Source organism: Pinus tabuliformis, chromosome X, assembly GCF_031772625.1.
Source record: "Pinus tabuliformis cultivar Carrire ecotype Pingquan chromosome X, CPIR1, whole genome shotgun sequence".
Lineage (NCBI taxonomy): Eukaryota > Viridiplantae > Streptophyta > Pinopsida > Pinales > Pinaceae > Pinus > Pinus tabuliformis.
Genome location: NC_142308.1, coordinates 1,624,319,521 through 1,624,344,760, shown reverse-complemented (window position 1 = coordinate 1,624,344,760; position 25,240 = coordinate 1,624,319,521).

Below are 25,240 nucleotides of genomic sequence, written 5' to 3'. Positions count from 1 at the left end.
AGGTACGTATCAAAGAAGAGGACATTTACAAGACAACTTTCTGGACCAAGTATGGGCATTATGAGTTTGCTGTAGTTCCATTGAGTTTGACTAATGCTCCAACTACTTTTATGTGCTTGATGAATAGTGTGTTGCCTTCGTATTTGGATAAGTTTGTTATTGTGTTCATTGATGACATAATGGTATATTCTAAAAATGAGGAAGAGCATGTCGAGCATTTAACAACAATGTTCAAGTTGTTGAGAGAGCATCAATTGTATGCTAAACTCAACAAGTGCAATTCCTTTTAGATTGAGGTACATTACCTTGGATATGTTGACTCCAAGGATGGCATTGCAGTAGATCTAGAAAAGATAAGGGCCATCACGGAGAGGGCAGATCCTAGAAATGTGGATGAGGTGAGATCTTTCATGGGGTTGGCAGGCTATTACAGGAGGTTCACCAGTAACTTCTCAAAAATTGCTTATCATATTACAACATTTTAGAGGAAAGGTAAGAAGTTTGAATGGACAAAAGAGTGTAAAGCCAGTTTTGAGTAGCTTAAGTGGTTGTTGACACATGCACCAATGTTAAAGATTGCAGAGCCAAACAAAGAGTTTGTAGTATGCACAAATGATTGCAAGAAAGGACTTGGCGGAGTCCTTATGCAGCATGGACAACTGGTATGCTATGAGTCACAAAAAATAAATGAGCATGAGCAGAACTACCCGACGCATGATCTTGAGTTAGCAACGATCATACATGTATTGAAGATGTGGAGGCGTTATCTTCTTGGGAGAAAGTTTGTACTGATGAGTGATCATAGTGGGTTGAGGTATTTATTTAACCAACCAAATTTGAAAGTCAGGCAAGCTAGATGGTTGGTCACGATTAGTGAGTTTGACTTCGAGATCATGTACATCAAAGGAAAGTAGAACGTGGTGGCAGATGCTCTTAGTAGACCGGTACAGGTAAATCACTTAGCAACTATGAGCTCCTATGGGACAAACTTACATGAGAGGATCTTGCAGGCAGGTCAGCAGGATGTCAGGTATATGAAGATTATGCATAGGTTGTAGTAAAGTACAGGTACATGTACATGTGGTGGTAGTAGTACAGGTAGAGGTACATGTATTAGTACATGTATAGGTAGATGTAGTGGTACAGGTACAGGTGTAGATGCACAATATGTGGACTATTGCCTTACAACAGATGGATTGGTTAGATTTAGAGATAGGATATATGTGCCAGACAGTAGTGAGCTCAATAAGGTGATCTTGAGGGAGTTTCATGCGAAACCATATTCATGTCACCTAGACTATCAGAAGACATTGACCGCAGTGAAAAGATTTTATTATTGGCCGAATCTGAAGAAGGACGTAGCAAAGTTTGTGGCTAGGTGTTTCGATTGTCAACGTGTGAAGGTAGAGTGTAAGCATCCAGTTGGACAACTACAACCGATAGCGATTCTAGAGTGGAAATGGGAGGTCATTTCCATGGAATTTATCATGGGTTTGCTGAGGACAATGAAACAACATGATTCCATCATGGTTGTTGTGGACAGGTTGAGAAAGGTTGCACACTTCATTCCAGTGAAGTCTACATTCTTAACTAGCAATGTAGCACATGCATTCATTCGAGATGTGGTCAGAATGCATGGTGTTCCAAAGAAGATTATGTTAGACAGGGATGCAAAGTTCACTTCCAAGTTTTGGAAGGAATTGTTTGCAGGTTTGGGCATAGAGTGGCCTTCTATACAACTTATCATCCATAGACAGATGGAATGACATAGAGGGTCAGTCGGATATTGGAGGACATGTTGAGGATGTACATGATACATCAACAACAAAAGTGGGAAGAATATCTCCCAGTGGTAGAGTTCACTTATAACAATGGATATCAAGAATCTTTAAAGATGAGTCCATTTGAGGCATTATATGGGCGAAGTTACAATACTCCTGTCAGTTGGAGTGATATAGTTAACATGGTGTTGATTGGACAGAATATGTTGTTGGTCATGGAACAAGAAATGCAGGTTATAAAGAAGATTCTAAAGGCAAAACAGGATAGGCAAAAGAGCTATGCAGATTGGAACAAGTTATTCAAGGAGTTCCAGGTTGGGGAATAAGTGTACTTGCACATCGAACGAAGAAGAGCTCGTTACGGATTGGATCATGTGCCAAGCTGACACCACGATTTTGTGGACCCTTCAATATTGTTGATAGGATTGAGACAGTAGCATATCGACTTGCACTGCCTATGACGGTGGAAGTCCATGATGTTTTCCATGTGTCATTACTTAAGAAGTATGTTAAATATGTTGATCATGTGATTGGATGGTCTGTATTGCAGGTGGAACCAGATAGAGAATTCCAGTCGAAGCCTCGGGGTATATTGCAGAAAAAGGTGCACATGCTCCAGAATCGAGAAGAGCAAGTTAAAGTGCAATGGAAGCACTTTGGGCCTGATGAAGCTACATGGGAGATGGCGGATCAGATGTGGGCTATGTATCCTTCATTGTTTGTCATTTGAGGCAAATCAGTTTTGGTATGGTGTTTTGTTATATGTCTTTGGTATATGTTTTGGTACATGTTTGATGATGTTTTGGTATATGTACATATGTATATGGATGTAAATACCACCATGAGCTATGTTATAAAGCTCTAATAAGTGGTATGGGTGTCATGTCATTGTGATGTTATGCTTGTTATGTTCTCATGTTAGTTTGCTTCTCAGAAGGATGATCATTGTAAATACTGCATCGAGCTATGTTATAAAGCTCCATGGGCATTATGTTTTCTTTTCAGCGTTTTGCTGAGGTATAGGTGTGCCTGAACACCGAGGATGATTTCCCCTAAGCGGGAGGGTTCTGTAACAACCCTAGCGAAAATTCCATGTAATAAAAGTTAAAAATAATAACCACGGTTATTGGGACACTTATTCCAAGCTAAATGTTGTGCAAAACATCCTAGCGGGTGTTCATTTGGTTTATTATGGCTAAGGAAATTGGCAAAGGCAATGACTAAGACTTTGAAGAGGAAAAATGGCATTTTTGGCACATTTGTTTATGAAAATAATGGAAATTAAGAGAAAAGGAAGGTGAAAGGTCACAAGTTGCATGTGAGGAGGAAATTGAAGGAAAACAATGGAAAATGAAGAAAATAGAGGCCTAATTGATAAGAAGACTTATGAGGATCAGTTTGTAACCTTTTGCCAGTTAAGTTTTGGAGCTGTCCCATTATTATCTCTCTCACACTCTTGTACACTTAGGTTTTTTCTTGGACCACTTTGACATTGGATAAAAAAGGCAAAGAAGGCAAAAGGAAGCAAAGATCAAGTAAGGAAGAAGAGGATCGAGTATCTACAACAATATTCTTTGCAAGCATCAATTTGCATGTGTATTTTCCTTGCTAGATTTGGCATGCATGGTATTGCATGAGGTTCTTCTTGTTGTTATGGCATGGGTTTTGCCACATGTGATAGTGTTTTTAGCCTAGCTTTGCCATTTCTAGATAGTCATGGTGTGATGGGGTTCTCATGTTTTGGTGGAGCTGGATTGCCGGATGGATTCAAAGTTGAGTGAGGTCGATCTATCAATGATAGATCACATGGCCTAGTGGTCACTAAACTGAATTTTGGATCACAGTAAAGCCGCTGACCTAGTGACCCTTGATCCAGACTGTGGGTTGCGGTAAAGCCAAGATTTTGTTGCCTCGGTGGGCCTAGGAATCCTTGCCAGTGAATGGCGGGATATACAATAAATCCTAGAGGTGGTTACCCTTGATCAAGCCTAGGAATTCTTGCCCGTGAATGGCAAGATATATGGTAAATCTTAGAGGATGGTGTCTTATTTTAGGGCCCAGTGACCCCCTGGATCAGATTGTGGATTGCATTAAAGCTCGAGAGTCCGGTGGCATCCATGCTTGTTTTGGCTAGTGATCTGGTGGAGATCATGGTAAAGCCTATTGTTATATGTCTATTATGTTGGCCTAGTGATCTAGGATGGATTACGGTAAATCATGGCTTCCATTGATGAGGGTGAGGTGGTTTAGGCTCGGGATGCCCTAGTTGATTCTTTCGGTTTGAGTCCCACATTCATGCTTGGAATATGGCACAAGGGTGAATGGTTGAAGAGAGATTTGGCTCAACCATTATATGGTTGGGTGGAACATGGAAGTCCCATCCTGGGTTTGGATTTTGCATCATCGATATGAGGTTATTTCTCCTTGTATTTCTATGAGCATTATACTGGTTTATAGCCTGTGATTTCATTGGAATTTCTGTTGTCGTTATGCTAGTTATGTATGTGTCTTATGACCATGGCTATGTATGGCTCTCATCATGTTTTTACTTGTAAGTGAATGGACAATGTATCTATGACCTAATAGATGATAATGCAGCAAATGATATGAGGGAACAGTTGTTCTTAGCAATTCTTAGATAAGTATGAGATCCCTATGCTTAAATATGTTGTTTGTACCTATAGATACATATTTGTGATATGTTTGATGAAATGCTTATCATGGCTAGTAGGGGTCAGGTTAAGGGCTTGTTCAAGTATTTAATTTTGCATCATTGTTCATATGTTATCTCACTGTTCTGAAGGTGTCATTCAATTCTGGGCCATGACCTATGCTTTGGGCCTGAAAAAGTGGCTCAAATCCCAGGGACACTGGTACAACACTGAGAAAAATAGTCCCTGGATGCTGGCATGCCTTGTTATGAGAGCGTCCAGAGGTCAAGTGGTCAAAAGCTTCAGTGGGACCCAGGGGCTAGCTACCTAAGTGGTTGTGATGGTTCCTAGGAGTCCTGTAGCTGATGTGGAATGTCTGTACGTTGTGTTTCCATAGATTCCACTTCCTTAAGATCACATAGGAGGTTGAATCCAATCACAGTAGCCTCTCGTCACATGTTTACCTCGGTTGGCTGGTTACTTGGGTAGATGTGGGAGGAGGGTGTTATAGTGCGACCTAGGCTAAAAACTATATACAAAGACATATAAACACTACACAGTGCTACATGTACATGTCAAATACTTCATTAAAAATGTCACCATCATGAAGGTAGGATGATAAAAAGAATATTAATAGATAACCATTAGGATGGGGAGTGCTCAAGCAATTCATAAGGATGGTAAGGTAATTTTGATTAATATTAAAAATTATGTGATAAGCTATTTATTTTGCTATTCAAAAATCATTTTTATTAGAAGTAGTCTAATAATTAGTTTTTTTTTTTTTAATATCTTTAGTAGGACCTTTTTAGTTGAAATCCTACGATATTTTTTTTCATAAAATTGTGATTTTTCATTATTTAAAATATATTTTTGAATACACAAATAAATTTGACATGTTGAAAAAATATAAAACACCTAAGAAATAATTTTAAACCATATTAACAAAAAGATATAGCCCTTTTCATTATAGTTGAGCCTTTAACCAACAAAATAATTACGTAGAAGGCGTTTTTATTATGAGGTTCCTCTTACTAACATTGTAGAGATTCATAGCCCAACACTGTAGAGATTTCGACGAGGTCATGAAAACCCTACGTGGCATTTCTACGTTAGCCCTCCGTTTTTAGTCAGCGCTGTGATTGCATGCTTCAAAGCCATGTATGCATATGGTGTAAACCCTCACCATGATATTACCTTGTTTACTTAAAGGGCCTTGCAATAAATATCTTCACTGCCACTGTCATGGGAATACTTATGCAATAGTACCTTGATCTATGCAGCAGTTCAAATTTGAATTTGTGTAGTAGTTTTTAGAAATTTCACGTAGTTCCTTGAGTTGTGAAACAATTCAAATTTGAATTTCTGCAACAGTTTTTAGAAAATTTGTGTAGTCCTCTGATTTTTGCAACAATGTTCAATTTTTTTCAAAATTTGCATGGTCCTTTACAAAAAAATAGAAAATATGGCAGAGCACCGTCCACACAACGCTCCCTTAGACTTAAGTATTGTACTTGCAAAAAAATCATAAATATGGCAAAGCACCATACATACAACGCTCACTTAGACTTGAGGATTGTACTCCTATTAAAATTCATAACTAGAAAAAACAATGGCAGCTTTCTAAAACACAAATTCTAAAGAGTTGGAAGAATTCAATACAGACCTTCAAACAACAACATTATGTGTTGATTTCAACTTCCCCATGAGGATCCAATTTCCCTTTTTTAATTGAGAAGAAAACAATTCTCTAGCTTTAATCCAAGCACCTTCACTAATCAAAACTCGTTGCCCAAACCTCCAAGCTTGTAAAAAAAATTCTACTCTTTTGAATTGATGCTATGCTTCCATGACTTGCAAGGTTTCTATAGCTTCAAAACCACAAAATTAGATAAATGATTTCTAGCAATGGATCGAGTTTTCGATAATTATGCAATAGAACACCCAACTCTAAATCCGGACAAAGACCAAAACACGAATATAAAATTGTTTCCTCCACATATAATAACATGGCAAAATGCTTATAATTTGACTTCTTGTTGAAATTTTTAGTATATAATGAACATAGAGGTTGTAGAACATGACCCACAAAGTGAAAACTGCAGGAAACAATCAGGAAGGCATGCCCACAAATAAAGACCAACAAAAACAACCAAAATTTTACATTAGGGACTAACACACTAGGTCAACATTCAACTAGTGTTCCAAACAATTTAAAAATACGACAAAGCTGAAGAGCTCCCAACAAAGTAAGCATGAGTTTTACTGGTAGTGAAGTCATGCTTACTTTGTTGGGGGCTCTTCAACTTTGTCATATTTTTAAATTGTTTTTTCTTGAATGAGTAAAAACTCATGTTTGCTTTGTTTTTTCTTAAGTTTAAGTTAATAAATGTAAGTGACAATTTTATTTAACTAATGTGATTGGCAAACACATTTTTTAATTATGAGAAATTAGAGCATCTTTCAATATCTTTTTTATAAATATCTTTTATTTAATTTTAAATAAAACTGATCAATTTCTTTATTATTCTTTTAAATTATTAAAAAATTCGCTTAATAAAATATTTCATCATTAATTTTTATAATGCAAAAGGTGCTCAAATTTTATTGTATTAACAGTGTAAACATTAATAAAAAAAAAAAAAAAAATCAACAAAATTGCTATCAACCAATAAAATGTATTGAATAATTAAAATATAATATACCAATAAGAAGTACTCTCGACTCATGTATACTTTATTATATTCAAAACACCATATTTTATAGCCTAAATTATATGTATTTTTGGCTTTTTATTTTTTAATTCCTTTTAATTTTTTATCCCTTGAATTTCTAGGTTTGATTTTTGTTTAATTTTTTTTGGAAAGATATCTCACTATTTTCTTACCAAGTGGCATCTCTAAGCAATTTTGGTTCATCTTGTGTAGAAAAGTTTCAATGAATTAAATTTAAATCTATACTTTGATAAATGTTCACTTTCAAAGTGGGGTTAGCCTATGGGATTTCCTTTCATCATGACTAAAAATGATGGTATTCTGTGTATCACAATAAAAAAAAACTAATGGTGTTATGATAATCTGGCCATGAGCTATTGGTGTATTTTGTGTGAGTTTCACATGGTTATGTGTTTTCTAATAGATTTTCGTAAGGTTCGATTTAGTGGGTCCTTGACCTTCTTGTTCGGTTGGTTTTACATTTAAGTTACTTTTGAACTCTTTGAGTTAATGTAATTGGTTTGTCAAAACAAAGTACAATTTGCTATTTTCAAATTTTAGTGGCGGTAATGTAACTTGTCTTTAATTTAGAGTATTAAATGGAGCCAATTATTTTATAAATAAAGAATGTATTGAAAAAATAAATGATGTATTTGTTTTTATAAGATTAAAAAAATGTATATTTGTATAAAAAAATAAAATTATATATTTCACATTATTATATGTCTCTTTTTTTAAGTTTCAAATGTAATCTCTAATCATTACTATTATATTTTATTATATTTAAGAATGGTATTTTATTGATAAGTGTAGTAATTTTTCTTTATATTTGTAATAATTTAGACTTCTTATGTTTTAATAGTAAATTTGTTCTACTTCAAATAGGGTCACAAGATAGTTTGAGGACATAGGAATATAACTCTAGGAATAGGCAATGAAGGTTATACAAAGACTCTGTAAAATTGCCCATTACCACTATTAGTTTTGTAGGTTTTAACTCCTTACAAAAATTACCTACATACGAATTCTAAAACACATAAAATAAACAATGCGAGAGCATAATACATAAAACACATATACATAGAGATTTCCCCTGGATCCCAAAACCGGGACTACCAGCTTGATTTTTCATTATGTTCCTTTCAATGTTATAATACATATTTATACATGCTGAAGCATCCAATACCATGGACCAAAAACCATCGCGTCCAAAAAACAACCATAGGTGGGTCCGCCCAACCTAACATTGGGTCCAAAACCAAAATTTTTCGGGGCGTTGCCTCGGACCCCATAAAGTGGGGTTACGGGTACACCTCAAACCCCCCGTGACCCCCCCGCTACACAATTGGCGCAAGGAAGGGGGGCTCCGCCCCTCCTCTAACCCCCCAGTTAACTACGTGGGCTAGTCGTGGAAAGAATATAACACAGCCCAACATTCTCCCACTCATTGTTTTCTTTCCACAGGGGGGCCACAAGAGAGCTTAGTCATTTTTTCAGCCCTGAAACGCCCATTGTCTCTCTACACCAAGAGAACTTCTCAGAGCTCACAGATTTTGTCAATGCATCTACAGTATTCTTCAAAATGTCCACCTTTACCAGCAACACCTTTTTATCTTCTATCATATCCCTCACAAAGTGATACTGAACATCAATGTGCTTTGTCTTTGAATGATATGCGAGGTTCTTTGCCAAGAAAATTGCACTTTGGCTGTCACAGTTAATCCTTATAGCTCCCTGTACTAACCCCATACTTGAATACAATCTCTGCAACCAAAATGCTTCCTTGCTTGCATGAGTAGCTGCCATGTATTTTGTCTCTGTAGTTGATAGTGCCACTATAGATTGTTTCTTAATCATCCAACTGACTGCACCTCCAAATAGGTTAAACACATACCACTTGTAGATCTTCTCTGATCCATATCTCCAGCCTAGTTTGCATCAACAAAGCCACGAATATCCAACATTTTGTCCAATCCTGATCTTCCTTGGTAGCACAAACCATAATCACTAGTGCCACTCAAATACCTGAAAACCCGCTTCACTGCTCTCCAGTGCTCCTTCCCTGGTTTTGACATAAACCTGCTCAATACTCCCACTGCATGTGCAATGTCTTGTCTAGTACAGACCATTGCATACATCAGGCTACCGACTACACTTGCATATGGAACAAGAGACATGTCCTCTTCCTCTTCTTGTGTCTTGGGACACTATTCAGCAAATAACTTCACACCTACAGGAATAGGAACCTTCACCGGTTTACTATCCTGCATATTAAACCTCTGCAGTATTGTCTCAACATACTTCCTCTGGTTTAACTAAAGCTTCCTCTTTGCCCGATCTCTTTTAATTTCCATGCCCAAAATATAGTTTGTAGCACCAAGATCTTTCATGTCGAATTTGGAGGACAATTGGGTCTTCAAATACTGGATAATTTCTTTGTCATTTCCAACCAGCAACATATCATCCACATACAAGACCAGATAAATAACACGGTCACCAATTAATTTAAAATACACACAGTGATCTGCTTTGCTTCTGGTGAATCCAAGTCCCCATATAAATGTATCATATTTCTGATACCACATCCTTGGTGACTGTTTTAACCCGTACAGAGACTTCTTTAACTTGCATACGAGTTCTTTCTTACCCTTCACCGCAAATCCTTCAGGTTGCTTCATGTATATTTCCTCTTCTAGAACCCCATGAAGAAATGTTGTCTTCACATACATCTGTTCTACCTCAAAATCAAAAGCAGTAGCAACAGATAAAAGTAATCTAATAGAAGTTACCTTGGCAATAGGAGAAAAAATATCACCAAAAGCAATTCCCGACACCTGGGAATAACCTTTTGCTACCAACCGAGCTTTGTATTTCTCCACCTTTCCTTCTGCATTTGTCTTCTTCTTGAACGCCCATTTGCTGCCAGTGGGTTTCCTTCTTGCTGGCAACTCCACCAGATTCCAAGCCTCATTTTTGTGCAAAGATGCCAATTCATAAACCATGGCCTCTTTCCATAGTTTTCCATCCTCTGAATCTACTGCTTCCTTCACAATTCTTGGATCATTGTCAGTAATAGATAAAGCAAAATTTGAACAGAAAGCAGAGGGACTATACCTTTCTGGCTGCCTTCTTTGTTGAACTAATCTTCTCACACCCGGAGTTTGTGGCTCTTCATCTTCCGATTCCTACTTTGTTGTAGAGTCTGATTCTTCCTCCTTAAGCTCAAACTCTATCTTCTTAGGTTCCTTTGGTTGGACTTCATGTTTAATAACATCTTTTACCTCTCTGAACACCACATCTCGGCTGTACACAACCTTCCGTGTGACTGGGTTCCAAAGCTTATAACCCTTTAAACCATCCTTATACCCAATAAATATGCACTTTTCAGATTTACTATCCAACTTGGTTCGTTTCTCCTTTGGAACATGTACATATGCATCACATCCAAATACCCTCAGATGTGAAAGAGAGGGTTTCTTACCAGTCCATACCTCTCGTGGAGTCTTATCCTCCAATGCTAATGAAGGTGACCTGTTGATAGGTAACATGAAGTATCCACCACCTCTGCCCAGAATTCCTGTCCTAACTCGGCACCACTGAGCATGCTTCTTGCCCTTTCCATCAACGTCTTATTCATTCTTTCTACAACTCCATTTTGCTAAGGTGTATATGGAGTAGTCTTCTGTCGTGCTATACCACACTTCTTACAGAATTCTTCAAATTTCTTGCTGCAAAACTCTCCACCATTATCTGTCCTCAGCACCTTTATCTTCTTCTCTATCTGATTTTCCACGAGAGCCTTAAATTCTTTAAACTTGTCAAAGGCTTCAGATTTCTTCTTGAGGAAATATATCCATGTATTCCTTGAGAAGCATCTATAAATGATACATAGTACACAGACTTACCCAGTGATGGAACCTTCACAGGTCCAAACACATCACTGTGCACAAGTTCTAATATATGTTCCGCCCTCTTACTACCAGAGGGGAAACTCACTGTATTATGCTTTCCATATACACAATTTTCATAGAATTCAAAATCTAGAGAGCTATTACTCATACCTTCTACCATACCTTTACCATGAAGTATTCGAAGGCCCTTCTCTCTAATATTTCCAAGCTTTTGATGCCACAACATGGTCTTGTCTCCAAAGACCACTAGATTTTTTGCTCCACTTTCAGGAACCACAGAACTATTGCACCCATCAATAACAATGCTACCTTGCAGCTTGTACAGAGTTCCAATTCGAACTCCCCACATCAATACCAATGCTCCTCGAACCGTTTTGCAAGTATCCTTCTCGAACACTGTTTTTACACCTACATCATCCAACTTGCTTACATAAATCAGATTTCTGGCCAATAAAGGAGTATGCAGAACACCTGGAAGTGTTCTAACCCTTCCACCTTGCAACTTCAACTTTACTTTTCCCCGATTAATGATTCTAGCCTTATTTTCATCCCCCAAGAAGACATCACCACCATCATATTTCTCATACTCGCAGAACCAATCTCTATGGGGAGTGAAGTGAAAGGATGCACTTGAGTCAATCAACCATGCCTCATAATCTACATGTGTACTTCAAGAGGCCAAGTACACATCCCCACCTTCATCTGAGGTGGTTTTCGCCTCTACAGAAGGAGCATCATCAGGTCCCTTTGCTTTATCAGGAGCTTTAGATTTACAGTCCCTTTTGTAGTGCCCTTCCTTTCCGCATTTCTAGCACACCACCTTTACAGGTTTTCCTGGAGATTTAGATCTTCCACTCGATGACTTATTTTTGTTTCTGTTCTAGGACCGTCCTCATACAGACAAGGCATCACCATTTTGGCTCTCTATATTTTTCCGTCTCATCTCCTCCGTCAGCAAGGATGAGACTATTTCATCAAACTACAAGGCAGTTGCATTGCTACCTATTACAATAACCAGACTATCCCACGATCTGGTAGAGAACACAACAAACTGATGCACTTATCTTCATCTGAAATTTTAATACCAACAGATGCTAACTGACTTACCACAATATTAAATGCATTCAAATGCTCTGTCACCAAGTCTCCATCTTTCATCCTCAAGATATATAGATTTTTCCGTAGGAACAGTTTATTCACCAGAGACTTATATTGGTACAAAGTCCCTAACTTGTCCCACAAAGCCTTCGCCGTAGCTTCCCCTGATACATTCAGCAATACTGAACCTGAGACACACAATTGTATTGTGCTCTTTGCCTTTCAATCCAACTTCTTCCATTCTTCATCGAACACTCTCATTGGTTTAGTACCCGGATCTACTGCGATCCACTAATCTTTATCCACCAATAGATCCTCCATCTTGAGTTTCCACAACTTAAAACTCTGACCATTAAATTTCTCGATCTCATCTTTCCACTGCTCGCCATCTTCTTTCCCCACCAGAATCAATCTCGCAGATCTCCCACTAAACAGGGTTTACCACAGGCCCGAACGAAACCCCTCAACAACAAAGGCGTCCCCTTGAAGCCAAAACTGCTCTGAAACCAAATGTAGGTTTTAACCCCGTACATAAATTACCTGCATATGAATTCTAAAACACATAAAATAAACAATGCGAGAGCATAAGACATAAAACACATATACACAGAGATTTCCCCTGGATCCCAAAATTGGGATTGCCAGCTTGATTTTTCATTGTGTTCCTTTCAACGTTATAATACATATTTATAAATGCCAAAGCATCCAATACCATGGAACGAAAACCAGCGCATCCAAAAAACATGTGTGAAAATCATGCACAAAACCATAGGTGGGTCCACCCAACCTAACATTGGGTCCAAAACCAAAATTTGGGGTTAAGGGTACACCTCAGACCCCCTGTGACCGCCCCCCCCGATCCCCTCCTTCTACACAATCAGCGCAACGAAGGGGGGCTCCGCCCTCCCTCTAACCCCTGGGTTAACTACGTGGGCTAGTCGTAGAAAGAATATAACACAACCCAACAAGTTTAACATTGACCAATGAAATTTATAATATTTTCTTTTGAAAAGTAAATATTTTTTCATATTATTATTATTTTATTTTTTTAATATTTGAGTGTATCATAAATCAAAGGTATTATTGCATCCTTTCACAATATAAACCAATATGGATACCATTCAAAATTAAAATCTTTAAAAATAGTTCATTGGTAGATAACATATTTACCATCAACTACTTCCCACCATAGTTTAAACAAGTCTTTGCATAAAAATATGATAGGAATAATATGTAAATAAATATACAAATTAATCTCTTGACCTCCCAATGACAAGGTGCCTTAGCAATATGTACTCAGCCAATTGAGCTAATCCTCAAGGTTGTAAGTAAATATACTTACTAGAAGTTACTTCCCATTATTATTTATGTAGAAGTAAAATCGTAAATGTCTAGACATCCCAATTTATTAGTTCTTGCCAAAGAAAGACTATAGGATTCAATTTGTCTATTAACCACTATGAGATATTGAAGGCTCTCAAGCTGAAATTCTCAAAATGGGAAGGTTTGTCCTCATCCCTCATATACACAAACTCTTTAATCTCGTAAGGGAACAAGGCTTCCCTAAGCCCCACACACAAAGCATTGTCATGCCTATCTTTAAAAGTGGGGATAAAAAACATTCCCTCTAACTATAGGACCGTTTTGATTAGCTACATTTTAGCTAAGTTGTATGGGGTGTTTTTTAGGAATAGGTTATGGATTTGAGTAGGGTGATTTGTGAATTAGCAATTGAGTTATCATAGTTAATATTATTTTTAACTAACAATTAGTAACCTTAACTTTTCCAATCTGATGAAAATGAAATTAACTCAGAAAATATGTAAAGCACACATAAAAACCCAGACACAAAATATTGACGGAAAAAGGCTTCAGCCTCATGTATTCTCTCTCACTCTCATTCTTACAGAAATAATTGAATATAATGTTACAAATAAATAGATGAGAGATAGTGTTCTCAAGATAGTGCGTGCTATCTTAGACACCTTTGGTTGAGATAATTTCTCCTTTGGTTGAGATAATTTCTCACCAGACACACCAATATAGGAGTTACCTAAACTAACTCCTATCTTAGAGGAACAACCCAAGAGTTAGGCACAAATTCCTAACTTGGAATTTTTAATTAATTAATTTATTTTTGGATTTATTATTGTTTTATGAGAGAGGCTAACATTCCCCCCTTCAATGATAAATCCAAAATAAGAACGAGGAACCATCTTCCAAGTTCTCATGTTGATCCTCAAAAACATTGCCTGAAAAAACCGCCAAAACTGGATGCTGGAAAAAACTCAAATCTGAAGAGAACATGAATCAGCTGCATGCTTGATTCATCTCTGAATGTTGCTTGACAACTCCATCACTTGCCAAGCCGCAAAAGGATCCAACTGTCCTTTGTTTGAAAACAACATCCGGTGTCCACTGACACAATTTGATGAACGCCCATTGGCGTGTTTGCTGATGATGATTGCCCACTGGCTGAAGATGTCGAAAAACAACTCAATGTTGCTTTTGCTATGATGAAAGCTGCTCACTGCTGCTTTGGCTGTCGATCGCCCACTGGCGAATTTGCTGATGCTCACTGCTGATGACAAATGCCCACTGGCTGCTTCGCTGATGTTGTCGAGACTTTCAGTCTGACAACCACTTGTCAATTTCATTGACATTTTCCCCCCTTTGTCAGCTGAAAGGAGAGACAATCTTCTCCAAAATATATCTGAACTCCCCCCCTTCAGGTGTAGGAGAGTTTCACTGTTGTACTCCCTCATTCAATTGCATGAGAGTACCATCATCGGTTCACTGCTGGCTGCACTATGTGTGAATGTAGTCGGTTGTAGAACTGAGACAACCGTTTGACTGTGGATGACCATTCCCAAGGATCAATCCATTCATAATGTATCTTCAATCTGCCTGATTTTTGTTGGTTGCGACATTTTTCTGAGGAATGATTGTGCTTGCCACAATGGCAACACGGATGGAGATCAAAACATTGATCTTCCATATGACCAGTTCTTTGACAATGAGAACACTTTGGTTGAACTTCAACTTCAGGTTGCGTGCAATTCTGATTGTCGGCAACTTTCTCAGAACCTGCTGAGGTGAGTGGTTCAAGAAATCCTGCACTCACAAACTTAATTGGCTTGGAATAATCTGGGATTTGTAAGTTGGTGTCATCAGGGACATATCCTAAGCCTCGTCGATTCTTGTTATTTTTAATCTCTTCCCAGGGCTTGAAGATGGGTTTGGAAGAAATTTGAATTTGATCATGAACAACTTCGACACTTGAAGTTGTTTGGATGAGTGATTTGGAATCAACATCTTTATCTTCATTTGCATAGTTGAATGACTTGGAAGAAGCACTCTTCTGTTGCAGCTCATCTCTTTGTAGTTGCGATTCTAGTTGAAGAAACTCAATGGTTTCATGTGTGTGTTGTAGATGTCGTGAAAGATCAGCAAGAGTTTCTTTGCTGATGTGCACCATGTCTTCATCACTGGAGATGATCAAACTGTGAAGAATGTTTAACAACTGAATATGTTGCGCCATCTGAACTTGCTCACTTGAACTCAAGCTCTCTTGTCGTAGATGTCGTGCTTTGAACTGGTTCACTTGATTTTGTTACTTGAATGACAGGCTCGCTTGCTATGGGACTTGACTGGCATGCTCGCTTGATTTGTTGATCTCAACTTGCTTGATTGGTGTTAGAGTTGAACTTGTTTTGGTTGCCGTGATGGTTGTTTCAAGGAGTTAAAACTCATGGACTCACTTGATTGTGCTTTAAAGGAAGGGTGTCGAACACTGTCGAAAATGCACCCAAAAAAGCTTACAATGATTTCAATGATTCACTACAATGACTCAATTCAAGACGTGGGTGTCGGTTTCAACCGAGAATGCACCCTTACAATTCAATGTAATTTGAGTTTGATTACAAGTTCAACAATGTTGATGTAGACTGTGCGCTGAAACGTTGAAGTTTACATATTCATTAACTTGAATGTAGTGATGTAGACTTTGCTTTGAAATGCTGGAGTTTGCAGATTCATGAACTTGATTATATTGAGTGAAATTATTTGTTGAGGTAGAATGGCGATGTTGAAAACTTTGATTATTTGTTGTAGTGACACAAATGCATGTGTTGAGCTTAATTATCCTTCCTTGATGCTATTCTGTTACAAGTGTTGTGCTTGCTTGCATTGAACTTTATGTGTGATAAATGAGATCATTTATGTGTCAAAACTAGACACAAATCATAAGCAAAAACCATGAAGCATGCACCATCATCAACACACTCTTCGTGTACCTAAGATCCCCTTATTCAATTTCGGGCGGATCTAGGACACAATCACCACAAATAATATGTCTCTATTAAGTAATAAGGTCATCAATCTTTCATCTTTTACAACATTGCCACTGAAGCTTTCTCAAATAATGAGAATTTGACACTCACAAATTTGGAAGGAAATGCGTTAAAAAACCTAAATCAACCTCCTACACCAATGAGCCTTCCACTAAAAAAATGTATCACTCCAAAGCTTTCAAAACATCACCCTTATTACTCCATGACAAAGCTTTAAAAAATACTTTTAAAAAGCTCACCTTATCACTCCATTACAAAGCTTTAAAAAAATATTTTTATAAAGCTCACCTTATTTCTCCCCAAAACACTATAATTAAAAAATACACTTTTCAATTTCAGCTTCAGCTCCGCTTAACTTTCACTCAACCTTCTGCCAAGCACCCAATATGTAGAAAAAACAACATAATCCCAAAACAATAAAGATAGAAACAGAACTCCTGGTCCTGCTGTCTGCTGAATTTGTTTTCGACCTCATCTTGTATCTCAAATTTGAAGCCGGAGAGCAGTTCAGAAAATCTTCCTAACTTATGTTCTGATGCAGCGTGCCGTGGACACTTGAAATAATAGAAACCCAGTGAACGATAAGAGCTTATAAATAGGAAACAGAAATCATGGGTGGAATGCAGTCCATTAAAGGAAATTAATGTGAATGGGCAGTATCAGACATATATACGCAATGTCATAGACTGGCCCTGTCTTCGAGGGCAGACCAGATGAAATGAAAAATACAGCTACAAACCAGGATCAAACTCAAAAGCAACAAGATATATGCAACAATAGAAAAAGAAAATTGAAAAAGTTGATTTGGTTTAGTAAAGTATCTCGCTCTATGGTGGTGGTTGCCAATCTTAAGCATGCGGATGACTATTCCCGTAACAGATCCTTAGAGGTTTATGAATCGATTTTGGAAATACACATACTCAGGAATGAAGGCCGCCAACAAGCGTCGCTCAGCTGCAACGTCAGAAATGGATTGGGTGGGTGCGCGGTCTCTAATCATGTGGGTTCTTCAGCGCTATTGCTTTCTGTTACTTGTGGCTGTAATCGCTAAACCCGGGAACGCCGCTGGAATTTGAATGAATCGAAAATGAATAGCATTCTCTGTAATCCCGCTGCCGCAGCTTCGCTCTATCTTTATAAGAATTCATTTCTTTGTCCCTCCATACAACTCTATCTTTATAAGAATTCATTTCTTTGTCCCTTCAGAAAAAAAATAAAATAAAAAAATAAATAAAAAAAAAAATAAAAATAAATAAATAAATAAAATAAATAAAAAAAATAAATAAATAAATAAATAAAAATAAAAATAAAAATAAAAATAAATAAATAAATAAATAAAAATAAATATATAAATAAATAAATAAAAAAATCAGTCAACGGCAGAAGCAGTGGCTTGTTCAACTTGTTACTCCTCCAAGAATGTGCGGTGCCTCTGGGGTTTTCATCAATTTGCTCGGCTCCCGTGTCTCCTTGAAAAAACTTCAACGACCAACGACCCCTCCATGGCTTCGGTTGCTAACAGCTCCAGACAGGCTCGAAGAGTGCATTTTTTTCTGCGGCGGTTGCTCCCCCTTCCAGACAGGCAGAAGAAACCCCGGATTCTCCAGACGGTGGCACAGATTATCAATCACCTGAAATCGGCAGCGACCCCTCTCTCTTTTTCTCTGGCGCTCGGTTCCTTATTCTCTGTCGGTGGTGGCAAGCTCCTAGACGGCGGCAAGCTCTATCCTCATCGAGCGAGCAGAGTCAAACCAACCCACCTTCAAGCTTCCCTTATTTTCGTGGCTCCTTAACGCACAGTGAATTGGTGGCTCGAACGCAACAGCAGCAAGCCTTTCTCATCGGGCTCTATACTTTTGACGGCTTCGGCTTTCTTTTTTTATTTTCACAGACTTCACGAACTTCCTCAATGACTTCAATGACCCAACCACTTTGATACCAAGACTCCTGTAGCTACCCAGCGTCCAAACTCCATTAAAAATGAATTTTCAACTTGGATTTATCAACACTCCACAAATTTAGATGCCCAGAAAAAATGATGATTGAAACATGCAGAAAATTCCAGAACAAAATTGAAAAGCACAGACTTTTAGGACTGTTATCACTTTTCAGGATCAGTGCTTTGTCTATCAGCTACAGGTGTTCTTTGTGAGCTCCAATCATATTGTATACATGGCACTCGAGTACCAATTGACAACGCTCAACAAATAGATTGCACACTCTCAGCGTGCAGATCAATCCTCGTCGTCGCGTACTTTGCAGACTCGAGTCAACAATAGACTCAGCCACTTAATTCAGACTTTACTCCAACAAATTCAGCTCCGTAAGCCACGCATAGGATTCAACAATCAATACCATTCATACACAAGCAACTACAGTTTGCTCGATCCATCTCACAAGCTTCATCCTACGGATCTGCAACAGCGCACTGGCATTGACCAGTGTACAGCTCTTGGTCTTCAACTCACCAAACCAACATCTACTATGAAGAAAGCAACCACTACTACTTTCATATAAAAGCAGCACTTTTACCGAGCCCAATAAACGCCTTTCAAACCAGCATACAGGTCCCTGATCTAATCTCGTATAATGTTATCATCAATGCTCTCTTGCTCCCAAAGAGCAAACCATTAGCTCTGATACCACATGATGAAAATGAAATTAACTCAGAAAATATGTAAAGCACACATAAAAACCCAGACACAAAATATTGACGGAAAAAGGCTTCAGCCTCATGTATTCTCTCTCACTCTCATTCTTACAGAAATAATTGAATATAATGTTACAAATAAATAGATGAGAGATAGTGTTCTCAAGATAGTGCGTGCTATCTTAGACACCTTTGGTTGAGATAATTTCTCCTTTGGTTGAGATAGTTTCTCACCAGACACACCAATATAGGAGTTACCTAAACTAACTCCTATCTTAGAGGAACAACCCAAGAGTTAGGCACAAATTCCTAACTTGGAATTTTTAATTAATTAATTTATTGTTGGATTTATTATTGTTTTATGAGAGAGGCTAACACAATCCACAATCAGTAACATGGTTATTGAGCCGAATGGCTCGTTTTACAACCCAATATGATGTGTAAGGGTGTCCATCCATCATCAAAGTTAAAATTTTGCTCATGTGGTTAATATATATATATATATATATATATATATTAAATCTAAAAATAAAAACAATTAAATAACTATACAAAACATTTAAATAATTTTGGCCCATAAAAAAAATTTGCACATGAAGAAAATGGATCCTTCTCGACTCATGTTAGATCCGTATTTAAGATGGATCTATGATGGTTTATTTATTATAAAAGTTGTTGAGAGTTACAATTAATCAAATATATATTTTTTGGACATGTTCAAATGAAACTTAATGTTAGAGTCAAACATGAGCTTGCTTGGATACACAAGGGCTTGCCAACATGTTCTTTTGTCAATTATGCTACCACATACATTAGCCATGTTAATCATTTGTATTTAAATATATTTACCAATTGAATGATTATTCTTTTCACTTTGATTAATATCATGTACAATTTATTAAGAGAGAATATTTAATAAAGAGAAATAGAGGATCAAGATTATTATCTTATACAATTTATTAAGAAAAGGGGTATTTAATAGATAAGATAAGATAATTATATTTATGTCCAACTAATGACTACAAAGTAGGTCAAAGGGACTATCGAGTAAACTTATGTATATACAAAGCAGGAGAACCAAATGGTCTCCTATAAAAGATACAATGCATGAAGTAAATCAACATATTGCCCTAGCGGAGAAGATCCAGGAGCTAATAGGTCTGAGGATCATACCCATCTCTCCTAACATCTGAGGCTGAATGAATAACACTGAAGAAACTCAACAAAGTCTATTGGCCTGATGAAGAGCCGATGGCAAGTGCAGACTGTCCACTAAATCGTATCTTGGGGGGTTTCACACATTGTTGAATGTTGGAGGACCTAGTATGTCTCCCAGGAACGGATCTGAGACAAAACTTCTGCTGAGATCTTGTGTGGCAAGGTGAGGTCCCACAAATCCTCACTGATGTGGAGTCTAGATATGTATTGGTATCAATCGATCTCTTGTTGCCCCTGTCTCAAGGTAGTACCCTGAAAATGTCGTGATCCTCTGTGTGGGGCCTAGTCTGATGGGAGGCTGAAGCATATGCACTCGGAACCTAAAAGCATCTTGCATATATAGGGCCAAACATCTCTGATCGGGGTACCTGAAAAATTCGGCGAGGGTCCGAGAATCTCTGAACAAGCAATGAAACCTTCCTTTGATCTCGTAGTAGACAGGGCATCCAAGGAAGAAGTGCACCTCGGTCTCCACTTCCTGTAAATGACATACCTAACAGAGTCTGTCTAGTCTATCCACCTGGTGGTCTGTCTCTACTCGAAGTCTAACCCACTCTGAACTGGCCTAGAGGAAATTGAAGAGCATGCATCCAGTGGTGAAACGTGTACTGGGGTTGAACAATGAGCCTGTCTCTCAACTCCAATAAGTGCTCAGCGTAGAAGGCCATCTTTGGGCGCAACCCTCTTGGAGGATTGACCCAGGTGACCTGGACGAACTGCCTGTAGATGTCCTCCCTGATGATCTTGTTTAGCTCCTGTCTAGTTGGTAAAAGGTAATCAGGAGCACCTGAGGAATATCGAAAAGGAGGGAGACGATCCAACTTAATTCGCACTGACTCTAAGATGTTTGAAACTCCTGTAAACCAACATGTGGCTCGGCCGAAGGGAGTAGAATGGGAAATAGTCTCAGAAGAGCAATAACCCAAGTAAGGATAACGGTTCCTACTCTTTATCGAGTCTGCCAAGCCTTGGACACGATGCAAGAATGAAACCAATCTGAAGACTGTCTCAAGCCGAAATGCCTGAGTTGTAAACTATGCAAGGATGATGTGTTGCAAAACTCTCAGTTTGCACCTAATGATGTGGCGGAGAAGAAGAATCTAGACTCTCTCAGCTAAAGCCCAATATGACTCAAGTAAGGACGGTCCCTAAATCTCTGAACCATATAGAACAGTGGGACTAATCAAGGTGTCCATGAGGCTCATCTTGGACGAGATGTCCTGGAATTGATGTCGAAAGCACTGTCTCTCGAGAAGGGCTAAGGATCCATATCCTTTGTTGATCCATGGCTGAAGTGTTGGTCGCAAACTGAAGTGGGGACCTGAGAATTGCACCCCCAAGTAAGTATATGTGCTGGTGATCTCAATCTCCTCCCCTCTGAATAAAAGGTGAAGGTGTGAGGTTTTCTTCAGCCCATTAAAGATCATAACCTTGGTTTTACCCAAGTTGACATGAGTAGTAACGAATTACTCTTCGGTCAATAAAGAGAGTTAAGATACGATAAGATAATTATATTTATGTTCAATTAATGACCACAAAGTAGGTCAAAGGGACTGTTGAGTACACTGATGTATATACAAAGCGGGAGAACCAAATGATCTCCTATAAAAGATATAATGCATGAAGTAAATCAACATCTGGCCATAACAGAGAAGATTCAGGACCTAATAGGTATGAGGATTAGACCTATCTCTCCTAACTTTTAAGGGTGAATGAATAATGCTGAAGAAACTCAACAATGTCTGTTGGCCTGATGAAGAGCCAATGGCAAGTGCAGACTATCCACTAAATCGTGTCCTGGGGGGTTCACACGCTGCTAAATGCTGGAGGACCTAGTCTATCTCCCAGGAACGGATCTAAGACAGAATTGCTGCTGAGATGTCGTGTGGCACGGTGAGGTCCCACAGATCCTCACTAATCTAGAGTATGGATACGTACTAGTACCAATCGATCTCTTGGTGCCCTTGTTTGAAGGTAGTACCCTAAAAAATGTCTTGTTCCTCTGTGTGGGTTTTGGTCTGATGGGAAGCTGAAGAGTATGCGCTCGGAACCTAAGAGCCTCCAGCATATATAGGGCCAAACATCTATGATCGGGGTACCTGAAAAAGTCGGCGAGGATCCGAGAATCTCTGAACAAGCAATGAAACCTTCCTCTGATCTCGTAGTAGACAGGGCATCCAAGGATGAAGTGAACCTTGATCTCCACTTCCTATAAATGACATACTTGGCAGAGTCTGTCTATTCTATCCACCTGGTGGTCTGTCTCTACCCGAAGTCTATGAGAACCTCCTCTGAACTAGCCTAAAGGAATGCAAAGAGCGTGCATCCAGTGGTGAAACGCATACTGGGGTCGAACAATGAGCCTGTCTCTCAACTCCAAGAATTAGTAAAAACTCATGCTTACTTTGTTTTTTCTTGAAGTTTAAATTAATAAATGTAAGTGACAATTTCTTTTAACAAATGTGATCGGCAAACACATTTTTTAATTATGAGAAATTGTTATTTTTAATATTAAAATTGGAGCATCTTTTTATAGATATTTTTTATTTAATTTTAAATAAAAATGATCAATTTCTTTATTATTCTTTTAAATTATTAAAAAATTCGCTTAAATAAATATTTCATCATTAATTTTTATAATGCAAAAGGTGCTGAAATTTTATTTTATTAACAATCTAAACATCAAAAAAAAAAAAATCAAAATTTCTATCAACCAATAAAATGTATTTAACAATTAAAATATAATATACCAATAAGAAGTACTTTCGACTCATGTATACTTTATCATATTCAAAACACCAATTTTTATAGCTTAAATTCAAAACACCATTTTTTTTTATCACTTGAATTTTTAGGTTTGATTTTTGTTTAATTTTTTTTGGAAAGATATCTTACTATTTTCTTACCGAGTGGCATCTCTAAGCAATTTTCGTTCATCTTATGTAGAAAAGTTTCACTGAATTAAATTTAAATCTGTACTTTGAAAGTAGGGTTAGCCTATGCGATTCACTTTCAAAATAGGGTTAGCCTATGGGATTTCCTTTCATTATGACTAAAACGGATGGTATTCCGTGTATCACAAAAAACAAAACAAAAAAAAAAACAAAACAAAAAACAAAAAACAAAACAAAAAACAAAAAACAAAAAAAAAAAACAAAACAAAAAGAACAAAAACAAAAACAAAAAACAAAAAAACTAATGGTATTATGATAATCTGGCCATGAGCTATTGGTGTATTTCATGTGATTTTGACATTATATGTCTTTGAATAAATTTTCTTAATGCTCGGTTCAATGGGTCCCTGATCCTCGAATAAAAATGTTGGTTTTTGCCTAAGCAATGGTGTATTCCGTGTATCATAATAAAAAACTGATGTTGTTATGATGATCTGGGCATGAACTGCTGATGTATTTACTGTGAGCTTGACATGGTTATATGTTTCTTAATAGATTTTCGTAAGGTTCGATTTAGTGGGTCCTCTTGTTTGGTTGGTTTTACATTTAAGTATCAAAACAAAGTAGGATTTGCTTTTTTCAAATTTTAGTGGCATTAATGTAACTCGTCTTTAATTTAGAGTATTAAATGGAGCCAATTATTTTATAAATAAAGAATGTATTGAAAAAAATAAATGATGTATTTGTTTTTATAAAATTAAAAAAAAAATGTAGATTTGAATAAAAAATTAAAACATAATTATATATTTCACATTATTATATGTCTTTTTTTAGTTTCAAATAATCTCTAATAATTACTATTATAATTTATATTTAAGAATGATATTTTATTACAAAGTGTATTTGTAATTTTTCTTTATATTTGTAATAATTTAGACTTCTTATGTTTTAATAGTAAATTTGTTCTATTTCAAATAGGGTGACAAGATACTTTGCAGACATAGGAATATAACTTTAGGAATAGGCAATGAAGGTTTTACAAAGACTCTTTAAAATTGCCCATTACCACTATTAGTTTAACATTGACCAATGAAATTTATAATATTTTCTTTTGAAAAGTAAATATTTTTTCAATATTATTATTATTTTATTTTTTTAATATTTGAGTGTATCATAACTCAAAGGTCTTGTTGCATCCTTTCACAATATAAACCAATGTGGATACCATTCAAACCATTCAAAATTAAAATCTTTAAAAATAGTTCATAGGTAGATAACATATTTACCATCATCTACTTCCCACCATAATTTAATCAAGTCTTTGCATAAAAATATGATAGGAATAATATGTAAATAAATATACAAATTGATCTCTTGACCTCCCAATGACAAGGTGCCTTAGCAATATGTACGCAACCAATTGAGCTAATCCTCAAGGTTGTAAGTAAATATACTTACTAGAAGTTACTTCCCATTATTATTTATGTAGAAGTAAAATCGTAAATGTGTAGACATCTCAATTTATTAGTTCTTGCCAAAGCAAGACTATAGGGTTCAATTTGTTTATTAACCACTATGAGATATTGAAGGCTACCAAGCTGAAATTCTCAAAATGGGAAGGTTTGTCCTCATCCCTCATATACACAAACTCTTTAATCTCGTAAGGGAACAAGGCTTCCCTAAGCCCCACACACAAAGCATTGTCATTCCTATCTTTAAAAGTGGGGATTAAAACATTCCCTCTAACTACAGGACCATTATGATTAGCTACATTTTAGCTAAGTTGTATGGGGTGTCTGTTAGGAATAGGTTATGGATTTGAGTAGGGTGATTTGTGAATTAGCAATTGAGTTATCATAATTAAGATTATTTTTAACTAACAATTAGTAACCTTAACTTTTCCAATTCACAATCATTAACATGGTTATTGAGCCGAATGGCTCGTTTTACAACCCAATATGATGTGTAAGG